Here is an 8,777-nt window from a genome sequence, read left to right as displayed (position 1 = left end):
AGAGTCGTTAACAATAACTCATTTTACAGTTTATAGCATCGGGGCACGTTACCTTGTGAAAAGCATCCTACAGTATTACGTCTTCACTGATCTATCCAGCAATGGTACTTCATTTAAGAAATTCATGCATGAATTATTTATGAAAGCTTACTTGCAAAACACTGGCCAACATTGGCAGCGGTGAGTACAGTAATACTCCATTACTGTAGTATACTGTAAGTATTTTGGAAATTTTGTACCTCAACTATTAACTATAGTAACAACTTTCACTTTCCACTCAACTACAGTTGTAAAGAAATTTCATCCATCCATCCATCCATCCATCCATCCATCCATCCATCCATCCATCCATCCATCCATCCATCCGTCCGCCACTTATCTGGGGTCAGGTTGTGGGAGCTCCAGCTCCACAAGGGGATTACCAAGGCGTTCCCAGGCCAGCCGAGAGATACAATCTCCCCAGTGTGTCCTCGGTCTGCCCTGGGGCCTCCTCCTAATTGGACATTCCATTCCATTCATTTCATTTTACTTTTATATAGTGCTTTTCACAACAGAGTCACCCCAAGGCGCTATACAAGGGTGTGTTGTGATGAATTACATGTACATTATTGGACCTGCCTGAAATGCAATTAAAAGTACTGAAATTTAAACTGGCTCGTTACTTGTTACATTTATCTTGCATAAAAATAATTCCCCAAAGATTCTGTTACTGATCTAGTGTCATCCAACCTTACGACAGCACAGATGAATTGGTGATATTAGGTACAGTCTGACAGTTGAATTGTCTCCCACTGTCACAGCAGCAACACTAAAATAATATACCTACCCAAACAACACACATGCATTGACACGTTGTTGCCACGATGCTGGCAAATCCATCGGCATCTCTATGTCGCAGAGACATCACTACTGAATACTGATTCGACATTTCCCTGATGGTTGTGTAATGTATTTCAACAGCAACACCATGTTAATGAGATCAGTATGCAACATTTAGCCTACTATAATTTTTCCCAATTATGCTATATAATACCCAATGGGTTTATACAGCACATATTTGTATCCTGTAGGGTAGATTTCTTCAGCTTACCCAGCATGTTGGCATAGTCTTTAAAACCATATACCACACAAACAGTTTAACTGATTAAAAGTTGTACATTTCTTACTTTAAATATTGACAATATGACAGAAAGAGTCACAATAGTTATGCTGAACTGATTAAAGCAAAGTTATAGAAAAAAAAATGTGTTTGCCAAAACACACATTATCTTATGTAATCGTTTAAATATTTTTAAATGCCCTAACTGGAACGTGATCATTTAATGAGGTTTCGATCTTAAATGAGTGTTTTGCTGACAAATGTGTGTTGTAGGCATTAATAAGAGAACTATCCATCCATCCAATTTCCAAACCGTTTATCCTACTGGGTCGCGGGGGGTCCGGAGCCTATCCCGGAAGCAATGGGCATGAGGCAGGGAACAACCCATGATGGGGGGCCAGCCCATCGCAGGGCACACTCACACACCATTCACTCACACATGCACACCTACGGGCAATTTAGCAACACCAATTAGTCTCAGCATGTTTTTGGACTGTGGGGGGAAACCGGAGTACCCGGACCACGACGACATGGGGAGAACATGCAAACTCCACACACATGTGACCCAGGCAGAGACTCGAACCCGCGTCCCGGAGGTGTGAGGCAACAGTGCTAACCACTGCACCACCATGCCGCCCCATAAGAGAATTAGAGTAATGCAAAAGTAACTTACCCTAGTAACTAATTACTTTTACATGCATTAATTGGTAAATTTATTTAATTCATTTTGAATAAAATAACTAGTAACTATAACTAATTTTTTGTAATTTGCATAACACTGCTGCTGAAAAAACGAACTCAACTTTTGCTCCGTTTATACAAGCACCCGATGGCTTGTACTGTACCTCATGGCTTGTACTGTACCTCATGGCTTGTACCTCATAATCCTGTAAAGCACCTCTGACCCCCCCCCTCCCCCCCCGCCCCACAAAAGTCTGTACAAAACACATGTAGACTGGTTGGGCAAACTGCCATGAATCCTCCAGTGAGGGTGAAGAGGTGATCCAGTGTTCCACGACCAGGAAGGAACCCACATTGCTCCTCCTGGATCTGAGGTTCCACTCCGGGGACCAGTACCCCGTCATAGACCTTCCCAGGAGGCTGAGGAGTGACATCCCCCGAAGTTGTGATACATCCTCTGGTCCCGTTTCTTAAAGATTGGTACCACCATCCCAGTCTGCCAATCCAAAGGCACTGTACCCAAAGTCCATGCAACGGTGAAGAGGCATTTCAGTCAAGACAGCCCAACAACATCAAGAGCTTTCAAGAACTCAGGGCGAATCTCATCTACCCCGGGAATCTTACCAGCGAGTCTTACCACTTCAGTGACCTCAGCCCCTATGATGGGTCCCTCTCTGAGTCTTCCAGCTCTACTTCCTCCAGGAAGGCATATCAGTGGAGCTCAGCAGATCCTTAAAATACTCCTTCCACCGCCTGACTATATCCCCATTTGAGGTCAACAATTCTACCCCACCCTGTAAACAGCATGTGTAAAGCTCTGCTTCCCCTTCCTGAATCAGCTGACTGTGTTCCAGACTCTTTGAGAGGCATATTGTTGCAGCCAGGAGTTGTGGCAACGTGGAAGGGGTTTATGACGAGGGTCCTGTTATCATCTGATACTGTAACCCTAACCCTTGTTATACACCCCCCTACCCCTTGTGATAAACCCCTCCCGCATGACACTGCCCCTCCCACTCAACATTTGGCTCCCAGCTGCAGTGATACAGTATATACTTGGAATCTTTTTGCGGCTGATGGAAAGTAATTTCTAATGGCCTCGCCAAACTCCCCCCATACCCAAGCTTCGCTTCAGCAACTGCTTGAGCCACATTCCACTTGGCCTGCTGGTACCTGTCAGCTGCTTCGGGACTCCCAGAGGGCACTGGAGGGGAATCAGGCACTCAGACAAAAACAGGGATAAGTAACAGTCGATAACTAGACAAGAGTCAACAGTTCCTCACAAGAGGGAAACTGCTAAGGTGGTTAATATAGCAAGAGCAGACAGTCAATCCGAAACCAACCACTGTTACATTTAAGGTGAGAGCAGATGCTGGGGCGTAGCAGTGGTGAGAGGTCGGGATCCATCCTCGCGTTGGATACAATAACTCTCAAAGTGTTTAACAAATCTTTTTCAAACTTCCCTGTGTATTTTACTTTGAGGCAAATCAAAGCAAAACTTGGTTCTGATGGACCTGATTCTTTTGGGACAATTCACATGAAGTTGGGCTTTTAATAAAGGTTTTTTGTGTGGTGGGGAGCATTTGTAGGGTGGCTAGTGATTGTAATGGTTTGGGGTGTGAGAGGGGTAAGGACTCAAATTCCTAGTACGAAATATCTACTTTTACTCAAGACCCCAACCCAGACCAATCCAACTATGTTGCACTGGTGCCTGGAGTCATCCTAAGCCTCTCCCCTTTACAACACCCCTGAATCCATCGATCCATCCATCCATCCATCCATCCATCTTCGAAGGTCTTATTCTTCAGGGTCATGGGGGTCCTACAATCTGTAATGATTATCACATGCTGTCTACGTCCTTTCAGATGAACAACAAAGGCGATAAATAAAACAGCATTAATTATTATACTAATGAAAAAATAAAATTAAAAACGATTAAGACACAAAAGCAACGCTCTGGCTTGGTTGCTTTCTCGACCCCCCACCCTCCATGAGTAAACTGTCCTGCAGCTGCTGATGGATACAATATCATCTCATCTAGTACTGGGTCACAGGGAGCGTCTCATCGATGCTGTTTAAATAGAAGTAGCTCTGAACTGAGTAATGAAAGAAAATACATAATTGCTTTGAGAATGGGGGGGGGAGTGGGGGGGCAAGCCTGCGGGATTTATGCTCTGTGCAGAAGGCAGCATGACCGCTGTTGGCTGTATCAAGAGGAACTTGATACAGACGCCCCAGCATATGAAATAATAAATCATGGGTTTTATTTCGAATCTGGGAAAATGTGTGGGTCGTCAAGGAGACATAAGGCGGGGACAAAAAGGGCGGCTTAGATATTCATGGTAAAAAGAAGCAAGTCTACAGCGTCTGTAAACTGGGGAAAGAAATATGTCCACATGCGTGCTAGTCAGAGGCACACAGTGCAATTACATAAGATTCAAAGGGTAATGCAGTCCAGATGGCAGTCCAGCGATCCCCGTGTACACAAGCCCTTCTATTAGTGTCCCATCAAGACAAATTAGCCCACAGCTGCATAACGGGGAGCCCCACCAAACGGCCGACCCCCCACATCCCTTCAGATGTCTCACCTGCAGTGTTTGGCACGCCGCGATTCGGCTCCGCTTACGGTCGGCAGCTCGGTGTAAAACCGACGGAGCTCTTGGGGCACCGGGAGAGACCCCCTCATCCGCTGGGGGAAAGTGCAGATGGCACGGGAAATTGCTCCTCCGATCTCTGCGGGGGGGGGGTGCAAAATGAAAGACTGCCGCCGCTCGCTTGGAGCAAACGGGGGGCGGAGTACAGATCGGCGCAGGAGCAGGAAAGTGAGAGGGAGATGGATAACGGATGAAAGGGGAAACGGATGCAGATGAAGGGAGGGAGGAGGTGAGAAGGAAGAGTGGAGTTTGAGAAAATTGACAGGGTAAATGTGCGGGAAGCGGAGAGATAAGAGCACAAGAAGGCATGATGGGAGATGCCAGAACTGGGAACTTGACCCAGTTCTTGCTTAGTTGGCAAAGCAGAGCTGCTGGAATAAGATAGCAGGACGTACTTGAGCCAAACATATGGATTCTCTTACACATCCTGACATCTTGAGAGGAATGACATAATTACCAACAAAATTCAACTGGGAAGCCTCTGAATAATCTGTTACTCTCGCTGAGGAAAAGAGGGGAAAGATTAACTGTCCGTCGCGTATCTTGAATACTAAATTAAACTAAATAATTATCTTCAAATCAGTGTGTGTATTATATGTTTTGGTGTTTGAGTGTGAAATGATCCTGTTGCGGGTAACTTTTTGTGTGTAGTTGTCCGGATATATCTAGAGTACTAACAGCCTAAGTGTAAATGTAACTTGTGCAGGACGCTGTATTTGATTATTATTATTATTACAATAACTTTTGGTTAAATCTGGGATAAAAAACAATGACACAACAGACACAAAAGGAAATGCCAAAATCACTCAAGGCCTCGGACTTTCCCCAGACGTTCGGTACATTTGGGGGATGGAAATTTAGGGGATGGAAACAGGATGAAAGCCAAGAGCACATAGACACTCAGTACAAATGGGCAATTAGCAAAAGCAATTGGTGTAAAAAAAAATTGAAGAACCAGGGGCAAATGTCATAGGGTGGAAAAAATATCTCCCAAAGGAGATCTATGAGGAAAAGCTGCCTTCCTAACATTTTCCAGGCCTGTAAACCGTACACAGTATAATGAGAAATGTGAGTCTGACACGTGAAGAGAAGCAGCACCGGTATGGTGGCGCGCTGGGTGGTCCTCCTGCCAGCTGGGGGCAGCAGAGCATCCTGGCCCAAGCTTATTCTGACGCTTTGCAGCTCTCAGGTGGGAGGACAGGAGAAGGAGTTCAGGCAGAAGGATATAATATATCTGATCCATTTAAAGACATAATCACAGCAAAGACTGCTGACATCTTCACGTTCGGTGCTGCCAAAGAGCATTTAAAGATCAACATACTGTAGCACGGTCTTTTCATTTCAGGTCACATGTCGCAGCCAATAAGGTACATGCACGACATGTACAGTACTTCTAGGGCAGGGAACTTTCCAGCGTAACCAAGTCATAACGGTTAATGGATATAACGTCCCGAGACAATGGACCATGTAATGTAGTTTTGAAATAGTATAGAAGAACAATAAAACAGTCTTCGGAGAAGTTTGCGTGTGTCTCTATATATAGACAATGAGGACATTGAGGGACATTGTTGCCTTTATGATCAAGAATTGTTTCCTCTCCTAGTGTTATATACACATGGTTTGTCAATAGCAGCGTGTGGGATCCCCCTACCCTGGAAACTCCCAATCTGATAGCAATGCAACAAGGCTGTGAAGCTGGGTCCGGAGATGGGGAGAACGCCCCCCCTTGTGGCTTTGTACCTGTCTCTCTGCTCTTTTTGTGGGTGGGGGCAGTGGTGGGGTCCAGTGCAACTCCCTTCATATCATTCATATCTGAAAGACTTTGAGAAATGCTTTACTCCCTTTGGTGCAGCCGACTCCCCCCCCCCGCCCCCCCCTTATTTTAGCACTGGTGAGGAGGGAGTGCAGCAAGATGTTGGGGAAGTGAGAATGGCGGAGGAAAACGGAGGGAGAAGGAAGACAACAAGGGGAAGAATGACAAAGACAAGAAGTGCAGCGCGATCACCGCCGACGCTGTTACTATAAGCCAGGAAAATGCAGAACATGCAATTTGGGTAAAAGCAAATAGCCGCAAACAGCTGCCCGGTCTTTGGGTTACAGCAACACCTTCCTGCTGGCCTTTCCGAATTTGTCCTGAGAGTCCTGCAGGGGCAGGCGCCGTTCATGAGAAAACCAAGAGGAGCCAGCCGGACGGAAGCCCGACCAAGGAACATAACAGCACGATCAGCTGATTTATTAACTATCTGGGATTTGCTTGCTACCTTGTCATTTATAAAAAGTCAAGATAACCAAATATACTAACATTGCACGAAAGTAATACATTTCATAGTTTGAGAACCTGACTCCAATCCAATGAAGCATACGCTGACACCAGTCAGACAATGCATACTTTCGGGGGGAATGCTAATGGTTTATCGCTGATATACAGTTTATACTTCCAGGACTAGGAGTTTCAACTCTCGTCTGTGTTTGGAATTTGCATTTTCTGTCTCTCTGCAGGCTCAGCGTGACCCTCTACTGTATAAACATTTACGGAAGACGGATGGATGTTTTGTAAAGTTAAATTTCCCTGGGGGTAGCCAAGAGAAGAACACGGGGCAAAGAAGATGAATGTTTCAGGTCGCATACATGCATGTTCTGTTACTGTTGATTGTTTTAAATGTGAAGATTTGTTTATACATGTTTTAGATCACAGGCGGCGAAGAGGGTGGAACTAGCTAAACATTCTGCATTGAGAAATTGTAATAAAAAAAAACTCCACATAAGGCAGAGCCAGAAATGAGTTACAGAAAGCAGCTGGACGAATTAACGGCCATATACGTGTGGCATTCCTTGCGTTCACTGCCCGAAGTACCACAGCAATGTATCCTTAATTAGTTTTGACTGCGAAAGGCAAAGAGATTATGAATTAAGTGCTTACCGCAGATGAGTGGCCATCTTCAAATGGTGTGTGAGTGTAACTACTATAATGACACCTGCATACTTCGTTCTGAAAAATAAAGTGAACTTTATGGCTGTTTGACCCTGGACCCCTAGAAGTTGTTTTTCCTGCTACAAAAGCCATAGGAGTTTGATTTTTCCATCCATCCATCCATCCTCTGTGAACGCTTGACCTATTCAAGGTTGGGGGGGGGGGGGTCCAGAGCCTATCCCAGAGGCCACAGGTGCAAGGCAGGGAACAACCCAGGATGGGACACCAACCCTTCACAGGGTGCACTCACATCACACGCACCTAACGGCAATTTGGTAACTCCAATTCACCTTGGCATGTTTTTGGACTGTGGGGGGAAACCAGAGTAACGACACAGGGAGAACACGCAAACCCCACACACATGGAGCCACGGCGGAGACTCAAACCCGGGTCCCAGCGCTAACCACTATGCCAGGAATTCCACTTCCACCCCAAAAATCACTCTGTGAGGTTATCGCTATCTCTGCTACGTGGTTCTGTGCATTAAGGGGGGCTGTATGAAGAATGACTATAACTAAATTATAATGATGAGAAAGAGCAACGATTAGTTTATTCAGCGTCTCCCTCCTCCCTAGTTCATTCTCTCTCTCCTTTTCTCTCTCGTTGGTCTCTCAGCTGATCGGCACGACAGCAGCCGCTCGGAGGGTGAGCAGGGCTTCGGAGGCGGTGGTGAGTGGACTCAACCATTCGTACTTAATAAAGTTTGGCACTACGGTATCCGGTAGCCTCGGCAGTTTAATTTCGCTTTCCGAGTACCAGCGATATCGCCTTTATTATTAAAAACGCTATAAATTTTGAAATCCTGACCTTTTTATTGGAAATTAAAATTATTTATTGTACACACGTTGTGTGACTATTGTAATAACACAACAGAGATGGCATTTAACGTTGCAATGAAATGCAAACGCTGCCCATTCTGCAAGTGTCGCGCTGTTGCTGCAACGCTACCAAGTTGTTTTGCACACATGACGCGATTTTGCTGCCATTCACCAAGTTATTTAGATACCATAATAATAAAAAAAATATTTATACATCTCACTGTGATTTACGCTAGAAACAACATATTTAAGTTACATTTAGCCAAACTAGACGAAGTAGGCCTATATTCTGACAAATAAACTAGTTTTTCTGTTTTTAACTGTAGAGAACATTGCATCAGGTGTCATGTGCACGAATAAACATATTGGGAAGTTTTTAAAAATATAAAACTTTTGCCCGAAGAATAATAATGAAAAAGCACAGCAACGTCATAGTAACGTCACCTTGCATTGAAAACGCCGCTGTGTCATACATGTCGTGTTTTGCAATTAATAGCGGATAACTGAAATAGAAACCGTGTTTAGATAAATAATTAGTTTCTGGCGTAAAATCTGAC

General features: G+C 44.8%; 1 long non-coding RNA gene across 1 annotated transcript; it reads right to left on the bottom strand.

The window, feature by feature from the left end:
• Positions 1-509: 509 nt before the first annotated feature.
• Positions 510-4,575, bottom strand: LOC125743110 (uncharacterized). The gene is made up of 2 exons (XR_007398281.1): positions 2,405-4,575; positions 510-2,293 (listed from the first exon to the last, which is right to left on the bottom strand). It is a non-coding gene; the product is annotated as an uncharacterized LOC125743110 (long non-coding RNA).
• Between the last annotated feature and the right edge of the window lie 4,202 nt (positions 4,576-8,777).

The sequence above is a fragment of the Brienomyrus brachyistius genome, chromosome 5 (genome assembly GCF_023856365.1).
Source record: "Brienomyrus brachyistius isolate T26 chromosome 5, BBRACH_0.4, whole genome shotgun sequence".
NCBI classification, from domain to species: domain Eukaryota; kingdom Metazoa; phylum Chordata; class Actinopteri; order Osteoglossiformes; family Mormyridae; genus Brienomyrus; species Brienomyrus brachyistius.
This window is presented reverse-complemented; position numbering and strand designations above follow the sequence as displayed.